This window comes from Eleutherodactylus coqui, chromosome 6, assembly GCF_035609145.1.
Source record: "Eleutherodactylus coqui strain aEleCoq1 chromosome 6, aEleCoq1.hap1, whole genome shotgun sequence".
In the NCBI taxonomy this organism is placed as follows: domain Eukaryota; kingdom Metazoa; phylum Chordata; class Amphibia; order Anura; family Eleutherodactylidae; genus Eleutherodactylus; species Eleutherodactylus coqui.
Window position 1 is genome coordinate 188,433,435 of NC_089842.1, and position 16,413 is coordinate 188,449,847.

General features: G+C 41.9%; 1 protein-coding gene across 4 annotated transcripts in view; it reads right to left on the reverse strand.

The window, feature by feature from the left end:
• The window catches only part of ACTN1 (actinin alpha 1), a 122,476-nt gene that overhangs the window by 38,093 nt on the left and 67,970 nt on the right, over positions 1–16,413 (reverse strand). The window lies entirely within an intron of this gene.

Here is a 16,413-nt window from a genome sequence, read left to right on the forward strand (position 1 = left end):
TTTCCCAACAACGCAGATGCTGCTGCCTTAGGTCCTACCAACCACTAAATAATCTATTTAGTTCGTAGCTAGAATGGTGCAGACACACCAGCAGGAACCCTTTACTATAGGAAAAGGAATTTAGATAAAGAATCTACTATATATCAATTTTTCATTTTAAAAGGGGTATTCCAGCAGAAATCATCAACTAGATGTATGATGAACTTTAGACTAATAAGACTCTAAATCACAAGTACACAACCAATTCCTAGAAACCCCCCCATCCAATAAGCATGGTCAGGATGAGTTTGTAAAGTAGTGGTAGAGCATGCTTACTGTCACGCCATAAAACTCTATAGGAGTTACTGTCAAGTGAGAGCGTTATAAATGTAATATGCCTTCATCTTTTTCCATTGTCAGGCCAATTTCACATCTGTGCCGGAACCTCTGATCGGAGGTTCCATTGCAGATCTGGCTGAAAATAACAGAAGCAAAAGCACTGCATGCAGCGCTTTATCATCTGTCCAAAAACTGGGTAGTGGAGCGGAAAGAGGACGGACCCCATTATAGTCAATGGGGTACATTTGGCGCTGTTCAGTTCCATCCAGAGACGGAACCATTCAGCAGCAGAGATACCCCTTTCCTGCTTCCCAAAGGGAACAGAAAAGCATAATCCCCAACGCATACATGAAACCACCCATACTGCCATCTTTTTTGGAGTTCTATACCTTTAGTAAATAAGGGTAAACAAACTAAATGAAAATCCAAATGCTCATTACACTATTTGTGATAGAAATGGTTCATACAGCACTGATCAACATGGCTGTAGAGGAAATGCTTTACTGTCTAGGTACATCGATACCAGAGTATGTATTCCACAGGCAAGTCTTATGTAAGCAGTTTGTTCTTACTTATTAAAATATACCATCTTTATTAAGTGTCTTCATACATGAAGCACAGTTGTTTCTGGACTTGGGATGAAGTGGGATTTAAAAACCATATGTGCTTTTCTAGGAGGAGGATGCCCCATTATGGTTAGGACTTAAAGTCATGACTTAAGTTACAAGTACAAAGCAAATGCATGGGAAATGTCTAAAGTACTGGCAAAAATTTGGACACTGAAACCTTCATAGTCACAATCTACCAAGGGCCTTTAAAAACTGTTAAATTTATATAGAGTCTTCAAATCATAGTTTCATCTTGGAATAGATTTTATATTTACAGATCATAACTAACATTTTACTTCTAAAATCCACATCACTGGACAGAGAGAAGGGCTATGAAAAACAAAAACATCCTCTAGATTGGAGCAAACTACTCAAAATCCCTATATTAATCTTATAACAGGTTATCTCCTATTTCCAGTCTTGTAAGATTAGGCATCACCGGGCACTGTGGTGCAAACAACTGGTAGAATCACTTGACCATCAGGTGTTCGGTTGATGTATTTTACTGTAATTCAAATTTTACATTAGGAACTAAGTAAATGATAGTCCACAAGGCAAATGCAGTCCTTCTCAACCGGCAAAAGATGTACTTACAGTTAATTATTTCTTCTTACCATATGTTAAAACATCACAGTATACTGTAGTTGAACCATCTTGGCAAGCCGGCAGTGCCGAGAGGGATCGCTTGATGTGTTCTGGTACTCCTAAAAGCATTGCATCTAGTGGAGGCCATGTGGTACTGTACTAGGGAGCAGTCTATCCTCAAAACTCTTGCAATATTTGCATTGAATATCTCAGTCATATAATAGGAATATTAATTTTAAAAAAAAGCTTGTTTTACTACTACGCATAATTTGTTGGTTCTACATCTGACCAACTATCTCTGATGAAGAAATGTTGGGAATCTCTTGCCAAAAATGTTCTTAGGAAAAAAACAGGGATCCAGGTTTCATTTTAAGTGTGGTTCAAATAATAAAAACTTAAAAAGGGGTTGCCCCGCGCCGAAACGGTTTTTTTAAAATTCCAATAGGCCCCCCATTCGGCGCGAGACAAACCCAATGCATGTGTTAAAAAGAAACAAACCGTTTAGTACTTACCCGAATCCCCGCGCTGCGGCGACTTCTTCCTTACCTTAGCAAGATGGCCACCGGGATCTTCACCCACGATGCACTGCGGGTCTTCTCCCATGGTGCACCGTGGGCTCTGTGCGGTCCATTGCCGATTCCAGCCTCCTGATTGGCTGGAATCGGCACACGTGACAGGGCGGAGCTACGAGGACCAGCTCTCCGGCATGAGCGGCCCCATTCACCAGGGAGAAGACCGGACTGCGCAAGCGTGTCTAATCGGGCGATTAGACGCTGAAATTAGACGGCACCATGGAGACGAGGACGCTAGCAACGGAACAGGTAAGTGAATAACTTCTGTATGGCTCATAATTAATGCACGATGTACATTACAAAGTGCATTAATATGGCCATACAGAAGTGTATAACCCCACTTTCTTTCGCGGGACAACCCCTTTACGTCTGATAGCAAGCAAGCTCCTTACAGATCCCATTCTCTGGTACCAGAGCTATACACAATTCTTAGGGACCTTTTACACGTTCATTCCTGTTTAGACAGGCATAAAAATCTAAGAACAATTGCAGTGTGTAAAGAGACAACCATTCATCTATGAATGACTACCCGTTTGCTGTAAATAGCAGCGGGCGTCCAGAAGCGATCTCTGACCAGCTCTGCCTGTGTTCAAGTGAGATATTATCACTTCTATGTGAAAGCGCAGTACTGAATTGTTGGGATGACTGTCAGGCACTTGAGTACCCGACAATCGTCCCTTATAAAGGGTACTGGTGGCCATAGTAATGTATACGCCGTTCAATATGAGGCAGCAACCCGCCAGTCTCTTGTCTGACAGAAATGCCCAAGTAGATTTACAGCAGATGCAACCCGAAACGTATAAGGGCTCACTCACACCAGCGTATTTCGGCTGCGTTTTACGTACGTAATATGCAGTGCTAAAACCCTTATTGATTTAAATTGGGCCATTCAGACCAGTGTTTTTCACGTTACATGAATATTTGTTACGTACTGTATATTACGCACAGAAAAAATATGCATGTAATACGCAGCCAAAATAGGCTTGTGTGAGTGAACCCTAATTGTACAGTCTCACATACAGGAAATGGTGCAGATTTTCTGCAGTAGAAAATGTGCATCAAAAACCACCTCAAAACCCATACCATTGGTGCAGATTTTGAAGTGGTTTTGGTGTGGGTCCACAGCAGATTTCACCCTTTCAATCGAAGTTTGCTGTCGATCTGTGTCAAAATATGCACCAATGGTGTGGATGTTGAGGTGGATTTTGGCGCAGAATTTCCACTGCGGAAAATCTGCTCCATTTCAGCTACATGTGAACATATCCTGTGTCTACAACTACACTGAACCTTTGCCATATGTGTAGGGAAAGCCCCTAGCAAATATATCAAGCATAGTCACAGGCCTTCATTCACCCTCGGAAGGCCAAAAGACGGTCCTGTGGCTTTATTCTGGTTGGAATAAGAACTGCATAGAACAGTCAGCTACACAGAGGAATGATTTAGAAAAAGTCTTTTGAACATGGATGCCTATGGATGACATATGCCCATACAGTAGTGGTATGCGTTGGGGCCTTCCATCAAAGGGTATAGGTTCTGAAACACAACATGAACAGAATCTAATTGACTTCAGAAATCCAAATTGATGACAATAGCCCAACACTGCATACCTGTTCGTACCAAAACTAATTCAGGAACAATACTGATACTTCATACTCGAAAGATCTGTTGATTGTGAATCCTTTAATGAATGAAATGTATCACTTGTAAAACAGTGGAGAAACTTGTATATAAACTATTCCCTGTGTATACTGAAGATAGTAGAGCAGGAAGCGAGCCTAAAGGTACCAAGCAATAAATCAGTGAATAAAGCGCCCTAAACAAGGGACAACTGCAGCTATTTAATTTAGACAAGCACCAATCAAGGACATTGGAACTTACTTAAATGGCCGTTACACAGCCCAAAGCCAGCTGTACTGGGAACAAAAAATTGATAACCAACCGTTCCACCTCAATACGGTGTCAGCATTATTGGCAGCACATCTTCCATTCATATGTGGAGGCATTCTGCCAACAACGAATTTTCTTCTGCAGCATAAACAACCCAAGTGGGTGGTGAAAGAGCACTTATTAGTCAGCAGATTGGTGGCATATTTACATGTTCTGGCAAAAAATGTTCAGCCCGATAGGCATATGTAGAAAAATTATATTATAATCAATCTTTCTCTCTGTATACAACTGTCAGGTGACCTTGCAGACCTCAGGGACAGCTATAGTGATGACCCTATTGGTGGACACCTACCTTTACAAGGGCGTACACATAGCGACTGAGCAGATGAAGAGGAGGGTGGCCAACCCTTTCTATAATGCACTCTATATACCGGTCCAGGGCACAGTTACCTGCAATCATAGCAACTAAGGGCACTACGCCAACCCTTTCTATAATGCACTCTATATACCGGTCCAGGGCACAGTTACCTGCAATCATAGCAACTAAGGGCACTACCATTTTGCCCTTCAATTGGCAGAAAGAACCGGAGATAATGATTTCTCGACCCACCAGTCCTGGGATTGTGGGGTATAGCACACACCAAGCAATAACCCAGTTTTGTCATTTGCTAGAAACTCCTTCTGCTTTATTTATAATTCTGCTCAAAACAACTATCTAAAAAGAAAATTCTAATAAGCTGGAAGAGGAAGTCAAATTATACCGATTGATCTATAAACCTAAAAATAAAGGGTTGTGTTTTTTTTAGCAAGTGTGCCTCTGTGTTACAAAGGCACTGCAATTACTTGGCAACTATCATTTAAAATACAGTACCACTACAGTACAACTTGATATAATAGAACATATTTGCATACGTTATCAGCTTCTAACAGAAATCCATTCAACATTACTTATAGATATCCTAAGATTATGTTACAACTGGTGATGGCAGTACTAGGGGCTAAGATGTCACAAACAGTGGTTACTATAGCCATTAAACACCAAAAAGGAACCAAAGCAGGGTATCATGATCACGTGATCAAAACTAATACAGAAAAGCTAGGGAAAAAGTTAGGCAGATTATCGCCCAAATAAAGCACTAAAAACAGCAAATATGGGCAATAGTAGTTGAGTCTACAAGCACCAACCGACACGGCACAACATCATTCATTTGGCAGTGTCGCTTCGTTTTTAGCACACCTAAAAACCAAGCGACTGTTGGTGCAAATAACAGGAGTCACTCCATTTTTACAGCGACTGCCTGTTTACGGTGAATGGAGGTGGGAGACCAGAAGAGATCTCTAAAAGTACAAGAGCAATAGTCGCTCGGATGGCTGTCAGGAGATTATGCACCTGACAGTTGTCCCGTGTCAGGGCACCTTAAAAAAAATGAAGGTTGAATAATTTTCTAGGGAAAGAAACAAGACTGAGATAATAAGAGTAAATTGAGTGCCCTTATCTACTCGTTAAAGGGGTTGTCAAGCGCCGAAACGGGGTTTTTTTTCCCATAGGCCCCCCGTTCGGCGCAGGACAACCCCAAAGGATGTGTTAAAAAAAAATAAAATTTTTTATTACTTATCCGAATCCCCGCTCTGTGACGTCTTCCTTCTTCCTTCACCAAGATGGCCGCCGGGATCTTCACCCACAATGCACCGTGGGCTCTGTGCGGTCCATTGCCGATTCCAGCCTCCTGATGGGCTGAAATCGGCACAAGTGACGGGGCGGAGCTACGAGGACCAGCTCTCCGGCACGAGCGGCCCCATTCACCAGGAAGAAGACCGCACAGCGCAAGCGCGTCTAAAAACGCCAGAAGACAGCGAAATTAGACGGATCCATGGCGACGGGGACACTAGCAACGGAGCAGGTAAGTGAATAACTTCTGTATGGCTCATTTAATGCACGATGTATATTACAAAGTGCATTAATAAGGCCATACAGAAGTGTATAACCCCACTTGCTGCCGCGAGACAACCCCTTTAAATACCATACCCCAAAGTAATGCTCTACGGTTCTAAGGGTCTGTTTGCACCAAACGACTGAACGAGCAAATGATGTCAGAGTTTGCTCAGGCAGATACATCATTGGCTCATTCAAACGAGAAATCATTCATTCACATTTCCTAGATAAGTGAATGAGAACGACTGAAAGATCGGTATTTAAACCGAACGATTAGTGAATGAGCCAACAATGAGTTTTGTTCCTGCATAAAGTGAATGATGAACGAAGAGTGAACAACTTATCGCTCGATTGTTGGCTGTGCTTACACTGAACAATTCATTCATTTTTGCTTGTTTGAATACTTTTTTGAACAGTAATCATTCAGTCCAGAAGGACCTTAAGGAAAGGGTTCTGTGATTCCTCATAGACTATCAATTCATGTCTGGTTGTATGAAAATGCTATTTACAAAAGGAGCAAGTTTAAAGGGGTTGTCTCGCGAAAGCAAGTGGGGTTAAGCACTTCTGTATGGCCATATTAATGCACTTTGTAATATACATCGTGCATTAAATATGAGCCATACAGAAGCTATTCACTTACCCACTCCGTTGCTGGCATCCCCGTCTCCATGGTGCCGTCTAATTTCAGCGTCTAATCGCCCTATGAGACGCGCTTGCGCAGAAGGGTCTTCTCCCTTCTGGTCGGTCCGGGCATGAGCGGCGTTCTGGCTCGGCCCCCTTCTATGCATCATCGTGTAGCTCCGCCCCGTCACGTGTGCCGATTCCAGCCAATCAGGAGGCTGGAATCGGCAATGGACTGCACAGAGCCCGCGGTGCACCACGGGAGAAGACCCGCGGTGCACCACGGGAGAAGACCCGCGGTGCACCACGGGAGAAGACCCGCGGTGCACCACGGGAGAAGACCCGCGGTGCACCACGGGAGAAGACCCGCGGTGCACCACGGGAGAAGACCCGCGGTGCACCATTGGGAAAGGACCAGCTGCCATCTTTAAAAGAAGAAAAGAAGATGCTGCGCGAACTGGGAAGGAGGTAAGCGATTTTCTTTTTTTAAAATTACAAACGGTATTGATTTTAATGGGGCAGAATGCGGGGGTAGGTTGAAAAAAAAAATTTGCATTTCGCCGCGGGACAACCCCTTTAATCTCTAAAGCAAACATATAGATAAGGTCTTGATTTGAAGCAGCAGGAAAGATGAAATGGACCAAAGCAGGAAGAATGGGGAAGAGTCATCAAGAAGACTAGTTCACAACATAATACAGTCTTTGCAGTACTGCTGGTCATTGTAAAAATGCCGATTTGTGGTAATAAATATGTACTGAATATAAAAAATGAAACCTCAAATTATACATTTTAAATTCTTGAAGGGGTAAAGGAGTTCTCCAGTGGTCCATAAATAGAGCTCAACCCATAGCATGCCCTCATTTATTGGGACACATTGACAGTTGTGTCATGAGTAAGTGTTCAGTAGTGTGACCCCCTACCAGGGTTCCAACAGTCCTGGACAGTCCTTAAAAATTGAGGAGCTTTTTTTCCACTGTAGAAGAAAAAAAAATAAAATAAAATGGATGCATCTGTGATATTTTGAAACTGGATGATCTGGTGCGGGTTATTATGACTAATTATTTTAGAGCTCAAAGTAAATGCTACTTAAGTGTTTAAATGTGTATTTTGGACTGCAGACATGCAGCACTTATAAAGGCCTTAAGACTTACTATTGTTTTCCAATGTCACTACGTCCTTAAAATTGCTGATTTTTTGATAAGTTGGCAGGAAAAATAAAAAATGAATAGAAGCCCTGAGCTCTAGTCCAAGTAAAAATAAGAGTGCAGTCTATGGTCGCCATGTTTAAATTGGCTACTTACTCTCCTGCTAAAACCAGCACAGTGAAAATCCTAAAAAACTTCAGCTTACCAATAGTGTTGAAACGCCAAAAACACATTTGCTTATATGTTTCAGATTATATACATACAAGTGACCCCTTGGGGCTATTATGACTTGCTTCAAAGCAAGTTGTCAGAAAACGTTTTTTTTTTTTTAATAAACGCACACTGATCATGATAATTTTTTTTTTTACTTCTATGAACAAATTTTGGGATGAGAGTCATTTTGGTAATGGGGTTTACTTTGAAAAAAATTTGCACCATTTGTCTTCTGCAGCTCCTACATATCACCATATCTTGACATTACAGTCCAATTCTCAACAGGAGATCAGTGAAGTTGGCTTGGTTTTCAGCTTTTTTCTTCATCAGCTAATTAACAAGCTTTGTTGTGATAAAATTAGGCAAGTAGAGGGTCAGGAGAAGAGAGCAGTAAGAAACTAAAGCTGGGTTTACACCCGACAGCTGTCCCGAAAACTATCACTCCTATGCTTTAGGGCGCATTCAGACGACCGTATATCGGCTGGGTATTCATGCCGGCCGATATACAGCATCTCACTCTGTAGGACAGGGGTGGAGCTAAGTTGCCAGGCGTAGCTCTGCCCCATCCCGCCCCCTCCCATTGCAAATAGTGGCGTGGGGCGGAGAGGGGGTGTAGAGGAGGCGGGAGCTCAGTGCACTGCTCCCGGCTCTTCCAGCTTCCTCCCCCTGCAGAGAGAGACGCCGTATATCAGCTGGGCGTGAAAACCCAGCCGATATACGATCGTCTAAATGCGCCCTTCCCCAGTCATTCTGTGATTAGAGATGAAACGAGCCAAGGATCACTTCCAACCAACCACTCTCTTCCATTCACTGTAAGGAGGCATTCATTCATAATTGAACCTATAGGCCTAAAATTGGTTTTTAGTTCAGCAAAAAAATGTAAGCGACTACAGCAAGTCAGCGATTTGTCGCTCATTGCCCTGTTGGCTGTTTGGGTAATAGTGATCCACTGTACAAATTCACCGTTTCCAGCAATAATTGCCCCGTGTAAAGGTACGGCCAGCCTCACTGACCGATCTCCTATGGAGAATGACTACAGTATCTATATACTTTACAGAAATAGCAAAAATTATGCAATTTTTTTCCCATTAAAGCCCATTACAAAAGGTGGTCAGCCTAATATATATGCATATAAGAGACCATGGCCCACCAAGAAAATGACACTGTTAAGTGAGCTTTATTTATGTACACCTGGATAAATCCATGAGCAATGTGAATGTGAGATAGCATGTAGTCCCAGTCTGCCTTCAAGGCCAAATTATACTGAAATAGAAGTCTTAAGGGAATAGATCATTAAATAACAGTTTGATAATTGGGGCTGGATTTAAATCTAGACTAGTCAAATCGGGATTACCGGGACTAGTAGCTGCTTGGAGAGTCACAAACTGTCCACTTCTGATATACGTTGAATGATTAGGGACAGTGAATGCCTATTTAACCAAAGGAAACATTAATGCACATCTGGGTGGCACACATTTGTCACCTAAATGACACGTGAACAATGACGTAGGGCACATATGCACCATGTATACAGAGATGTGTAAAGCACTTTTTGCATTCGCTCAATGAGAGAAGACTGAAGGTCTTGTCGAGGATGCAAATTTGTGCGTAGTCAGTTGTATTGCATATTATATCTCACCTTCTGGGCACCTGAGAAGGCGTGGTAATAACATGACACATAGGTCATTAAAGCCTTCATATCCGGCCTTAGCGTCCCTATAATATCTGTACAGGAAAGGAAAAGAAGAGGTTTGAAAGGATAAAGAGAAGCAAAGCGCAAAGTGCAAGAACAGTCACATGGAATGAGGAGAGCAGGGTTAAAAATGGGAAAGGATTTACAGCATGCACAGCAGGAATGACCAAAGGAACTGAAGTCATACTGTACAACAGAGGTGAACAATACAACCCTTTATAGGTGGGATACACATTACATTTGCGTCATATAAACTGTCGCTGACTCTGTAAGAGGGGAGGTGGCCATAGAGCCAATTTCTAGTACCGGGTCATCATAAAATAACAGTAGTTACATTGTTATAAAAAAGTTGTTCAAACTGCTAAAAGAGAACAACGTATTGCAAACAGGTTTATACGTTTGTCACTGTATTGTAACCTTTGGCTACGGCAGACTCAGGAAAAAACAGAGTGCTGTATTAAAAATTGTCAACAACTTTTGAATAAGAGCATGATGCAATACAGCAGCCTGTATTATGAATCAGCAGCGCAAGAATACTACTGTGGCAAATGTGAAATTTTCCAATACAGTTATAATAGGGAATTGGTATAGGTAGTATGGCTCTTCTATTAAAGACATATTCCAGGATAAGTAGATACACTGTGTTATGCTTAGTGTAGGGTATTAGGGGGCAATGCATGACCCCTATGTTTTGGTTTTTTTTCTTTTGAGTCATGCCACGGCCCCTTCAGCCTAGAACTCATATTTGCTTTTCCCGTAGTGTCTGAACCACTGGCAGCATAAACCCAAGGCATGTATTCCTATTATACCTGTGAATGTTTGATTCTGAAATGTTGAAGTGTTCCAGAAAAACAAGCAAACAAAAAAAAGACCGTCAGCTCTCTCCCCTTGTGTGTATAAACGACACAGCATTTCAGAATAAAACAAACCTGTCCCGGGTTCATGCTGACCGTAGTTCAGGTAGCATGAACCTGGCGACCGATTACCTTCAATGCTTTTATACTATTCAGCATTTTTTTTCCCTTATCCCCTTCATTCTGGTAAGGCTCAGTTCACATCTGTGTTTAGTTATAATTCCATTTCTCTTTTCTGTTTTTTGAGCAAAGAAATGAAGTTAAAAACCCCATTGAAATCAAACTGAAAGCTTTCAGTTTGCTTGTGTTACATTAGGTTTCAGTCTTGTAGTGGAACAAATAACGCAGTCTACAGAACTATTTCTTCCTTTCAAAAAAAATGGAAAGAAAGCAAAATGAAAGCTTTCCATTGCTTTCAGTTTTTTAAAAACTCAATTGAGATCAATGGAGGGGGGGGGGGGGGGGGGGGGAGACTTTTTTCTACTTTAATTCTATTTCTCTACTCCAAAAACAGAACAGAGAAACAGAATTATACCTGAAGCCCCAACATAGATGTGAGCTGACCCCAATAAGGAAAGCCCAATTACTTGAATAAGTAAAGAAAAAAGTATGCTACACTGAAGCTCTGAGGGTGATATAGGGCACACAAACCGTTCCCTGTAACATTTCATGCATACAAGCTATTTCATGTGTACAAACTAGAAGTCTTAATACATAAACAATTAATCATTTTTGCACTATATTGCAGTCTCCTTTATGTGGGTTGGTTAGCAGCTTCTGTCCTTGAGCATACAACTATGCCTAAGTGTTAAATATGTACATAAGACAAACACATGCAAGCTACAATACAATGCACGATCCAAAAAGGAGCATAAATCAGCTTCCTAGAGTAACTAGACCAGTGTACACATTGGCAAATGGCACAAAAGGTATAATGGGTGACACTACTAAATGAATGCATGAATGATAATATCCAGATATACCAGTAGATTTCCTTTTTTGCAGTACACTAATTCTTGACCTGACCAATAGAAGATATATCAAATTGCTGGAACCTAAATATTGACTAAAAACTCTACATAGAGCTCATGAAGGTCACTTCTGAGGCTTTAATGCCAACTAGTGAGATCTTACAAAAAAAAAAAATCTAAAAGTTTAAAAAGTTGCCGTCTGATTTGGAAAAGCTGTGTACATCCAGTCCTAATACAGCAAATGTATGGACAGGAAAAGTCCCTCCTATAAGTCAGAGCAGACACCTGCTGTAAGAAGTGATTCTTCACTGGGGGATTTGCTTTACTTCATACAAGACTTGGATACAAGTTCATTTCTCCTGCAAAATCCTTTTTGTCAGATGCTTGTCTGGTGCTAACAGTTTTGCCAAAGGGGAGAGGAGATCACACATACCTTTGGGCAAAATTTTACTAATCAGTAAGCACCAAGAAACAAAAGTTTTAACACACCCCTGTGCTGCTGCCACGAGAAGCATGAGAACGAGCCATTTCTCTGAAGTGCACATTCCATCTAACCACATGACCACTGCAGCAAACCCCTGGCTGTAGGGGCTCACTGCGCCAGCAGTTAGCTCCTCACAAGGTTAAATGTACTATGGTCAGCTGCAGGAGGTACATAGACTGGTGAAGGACCAGGAGGCGTCCAAACCAGATCAGTAGATTGGTACGATTAGAAGGACATCTTTTTTTTGTATAACGAAGCAGTTTTTAGTTTCTTAAACACCTGACAACCCTACAAATTATTATTGATAGATTCCGACAACCTCAGCGGTCATTTGACAGATGATATTGAGAGAAACAAGTGTTATATATGTTAGTTCTAAACATACCTGAGAGACAAGCTACTGCCAAAAGCATCTGGTAGATGGATGCCTTCTTCTTGCCATTGAGCTTAAGCAAGGTAAAGTCCCCTGGTGCAAGCACTGAGTATGGACTAACTCCTAGGGTGACGTCACATCGTGAGGTTTTCTTCGCATACAGTTTTTGCGGGGTGGTTTGCCATTGGCTTCCCCAATTATTGAGATTAACATAAGCATAAATACAGGAGGGTTGGGGAAGGCAGCCAAAGGAGTGTTCAATCAACAGCTGTTTTAGGTCTATGAGCAATTTAAAGGGTACCTATCATTTTAAAAAACTTTCGACTTAAAGGGGTTGTCCCGCGGCAGCAAGTGGGTCTATACACTTCTGTATGGCCATAATAATGCACTTTGTAATGTACATTGTGCATTAATTATGAGCCATACAGAAGTTATAAAAAGTTTTATACTTACCTGCTCCGTTGCTAGCGTCCTCGTTCCCATGGAGCCGACTAATTTTCGCCCTCCGATGGCCAAATTAGCCGCGCTTGCGCAGTCCAGGTCTTCTCCTGTTCTCTATGGGGCTCCGTGTAGCTCCGCCCCGTCACGTGCCGATTCCAGCCAATCAGGAGGCTGGAATCGGCAATGGACCGCACAGAAGAGCTGCGGTCCACGGAGGAAGAGGATCCCGGCGGCCATCTTCACCGGTAAGTATAGAAGTCACCGGAGCGCGGGGATTAAGGTAAGCGCTCCGGTAAGCTTTCTTTAGGTCCCTGCATCGGGGTTGTCTCGCGCCGAACGGGGGGGGGGGGGGGGGGGTTTGAAAAAAAAAAAACCCGTTTCGGCGCGGGACAACCCCTTTAAGTAAATTTGAGTGTGAAGATCCAGGTACTGCGACCTTCTACTAATGACTACATCAAAGGGATAGAGGCATTCAGCTGTGACCTGCTCTACTCTCCTCAGACAGCCAAGCAAAGCCTTGTATGGGCTCAGAGAAAGTCCAAGTCTGTAGACCACCAACTCCAACTCTCCGAGGATGCTGATCATAGCTGAGGTCACAGAGCCAATCCCTTCTGTTTCTGCAATTGATGGGGGTCTCCGTGAAATGTCAACTTTTCACTGATAGTGCTTCATGTGCTATGTCAGCCCAAAATATTTTGTAAGGGCACTTTTAGACGAGCTAACTTATTGTTTGAACGAGTGACGTCATCGCTAGCTCATTTGCTCTCGTGTATCTAATGTAGATCTATAAACAGTTGGAATAAAATAAATAATCTTCCAAATAAAACCTATGAAGCAGCCTTTGCATATAAGTGGCATGTAGGGGCAAGAGCCTAAGGACGTCTCGTCTTGGGGACAGGGCACATACAAGGTCTGCTGCATTCTTTGCAACAAAGAATGCACCAAAGAAGGAGAATACATTTTTGCCTGAAACTAATAATGGCATCCAAAGAATTAGTAAAGGAGTGATGCCAGTGAATAATGCAATCCCCAGATATAGTACCAATAGTCCCAAGTCATAAATCCTGTAGATAGATACACCTGGCAACATTTAAGTAAACATAAGTATAACTTATGTCAGAAGGTAAGGAGATTATTAACTACAGAACAGATTTGTATTCAGTTGGGTTCATACTATTGATGCCAGTCCACGTTGGGCCTCATCAATCAAAGCGCTCAGAAAACCTGGCTGCCAATAACAACCAGAGCTCACATATCATTTTCCCATTGCAGGTCAGGAAATGAATACTGAACTGTGGTAGCTGTGGACAAAAAAAATACAACATTTCTCCTTCTCGCCTGATACAGAGTATATTCGCTGTGAATTAGCGGAGGTGCTTTGTGCACATCGTTGGGGTGTTATTACACCATCAGTTCTTCCCTGCAATGGCAGGCGAAGCTACACTGATTGCAGCAGACAGCTGGACTTCTCAGATCAATAACTATGGACAGTCCAGGTGTCGGCGGCAATGAGCGCCACTCCATCTGCGTTCTGCAGGGGAGAAACGCTACAGTTGACTTTACTGTGTTTTATGTATAGAAAATGTGCTAATTGTTTTAAATTAAATCCGCAAATATAGCTAAATAGCTGACAAACATGACTGTAATCAATCTGTTTTTTCAAGAAGGATGTGCATTATATTTTAAAGGCTTTGTACACCTTTAAGGGTTATTTTTTCACTTGAATGTATATTTTGGGCTGACCATTTTTGCAATAGATTTTAATTAAAAACGTTGCACCGTTTGTCTTCTGCGACTTCTACATATCACTGTGTATAATACACTGCAGTTCAAGTCTCAGGGTACATTTGCATGGGCAAGAGCAATATTGGTCAGAAAATAGCATCGCATCACTGCATTTATGATTTTCGCACGTGCGAAAATTGACCACCACCACCTATGGGAGAAAAAAAAAAACCATCACATTTGTACGAAACGCATATGGACATGTGAACGTGACACGATTCTTTTTTTCCTGTTCCCAAGCTGTTAAAGAGTCGCCCAAAAATAGGACATGCTGCGAGAAAAAAATCACACATGTAAATGCACCCATTGCAAAGAATGGGTTCTTTTCCCAATGCGATATCTGAGCATCTCGCAACGCAAAGAAATCCTGCAGGAAAGTCGCCAATGTAAATGCACCCTCAATAGCAGATGTGTCAGCGTGATGCCATTGACTGCTTAGGGTGCCTTTACATGGGATGTATGGCACATAAAAAGGTACTCTGGCGATTCAAAGTGAAAGTTATATGCTTCATAAGGTGATAAGTAATAACTGGTTTTACAAAGCTGCTGACATATGGCTTTATCTGTGGTCTCCCCTCTCTTTAGTTCACCATTGGTATCCAATGGTTATGACCTGTTGGCTCCGCTGGTTTACTGGTCAGGCATGCTCAGTGCCTTCACATTCTGTAATGACGACACAGTCATAAGTGTGCGTTTGTCAGTAACTAGTCGTGGGGCATTGTGGGAAAAATAGTTTTTGTACTTCCCGGTGGCCATTTAAACATTATGGAAATACGAAGCTGGCTGGACAGCAGTGGTGGTGCAGATCAAAAAAACAAAAACAAAAAGCTACTAGAGTGGAGTTTGATGATTTAGATGGAGGTTTGGAATAACGGCAATAAGTTGAAACGTTCGGGAAGTTTTGAAAATTTTGCCCAGCCTCCGGAATACCCCTGTAAGCGCCCAACAGCTGTCCCAAAGATTAAGCGACTGTCGCTCCTTTGCTTTCACACAGGAATGATGATTGCCCACTTTCACCCATAGTAAACAGGCAGCCGCTCATAGATAAAGGACTGTTCACATGGGCCGATAGTTGTTTGGTTTTTTTAGGTGACCTGAAAACCAAGTGACTGACAAATTCTTGCTCACTTGTCCTGTCAGTTCCCGTGTTTACATGGGATGACAATTGCTCTTGAGCTATTACTCAAGCGGCTATCGGCCTCTGTAAAAGTACCTTTAGACTGCAGTGTCTATATACAGGAATATGTAGAAGCAGCAGCAGGCAAACTGTACATTTTAATGAAACCCTACTGCAAAAATGATTGTCAGCCCCCAAAATACATGCATGAGTGAAAAACAATTTGACCTCCAAAAGGTGTCTACAGCCCTGAAGTGTTACTTTTTCCATGCCCATTAGGTCACTATTTCAGAAAAAAAAAAAATTACTTTACTTTGGGCAGGAATCCTGGGAAAGGAGAAACATTAAAGGAGTAATGTTCAAATTACATAAGGTAGCACAGAAATCAGCATCGCCACCTAGTGCCCTGAAAATATACTGCATATGTTTTTGTCCAGTGCACCTAAGGTTTAACTAGGGGGAATCTGTCAAATTAAAGTACAAGTAATCGATTTTAAAGTGGTCCTGTTGTATCTTATGACAATCAGAACCGGATGCATACCGGCGTGTAACAGTGATAGCGAAATAGTTGCGCAATCACTTTTGTTCTTTTTATTAAGAAATATTAATGGCGAGCTGACTGGACTAATTGTATAGGCAGATTTCCAAAAAATAAAGTACAACGGCAATTGGATTACATTATTCCCCATAATTGGAAAACCTTACATGGCAGAAAAAACGGATATCCTATTTGAATTCAGCGCACTAAAGTTACTATAAGCCGACTATCTGTTTATGTTACAAAAATTGAGTTGCACAGTGTAATCGTTCAAA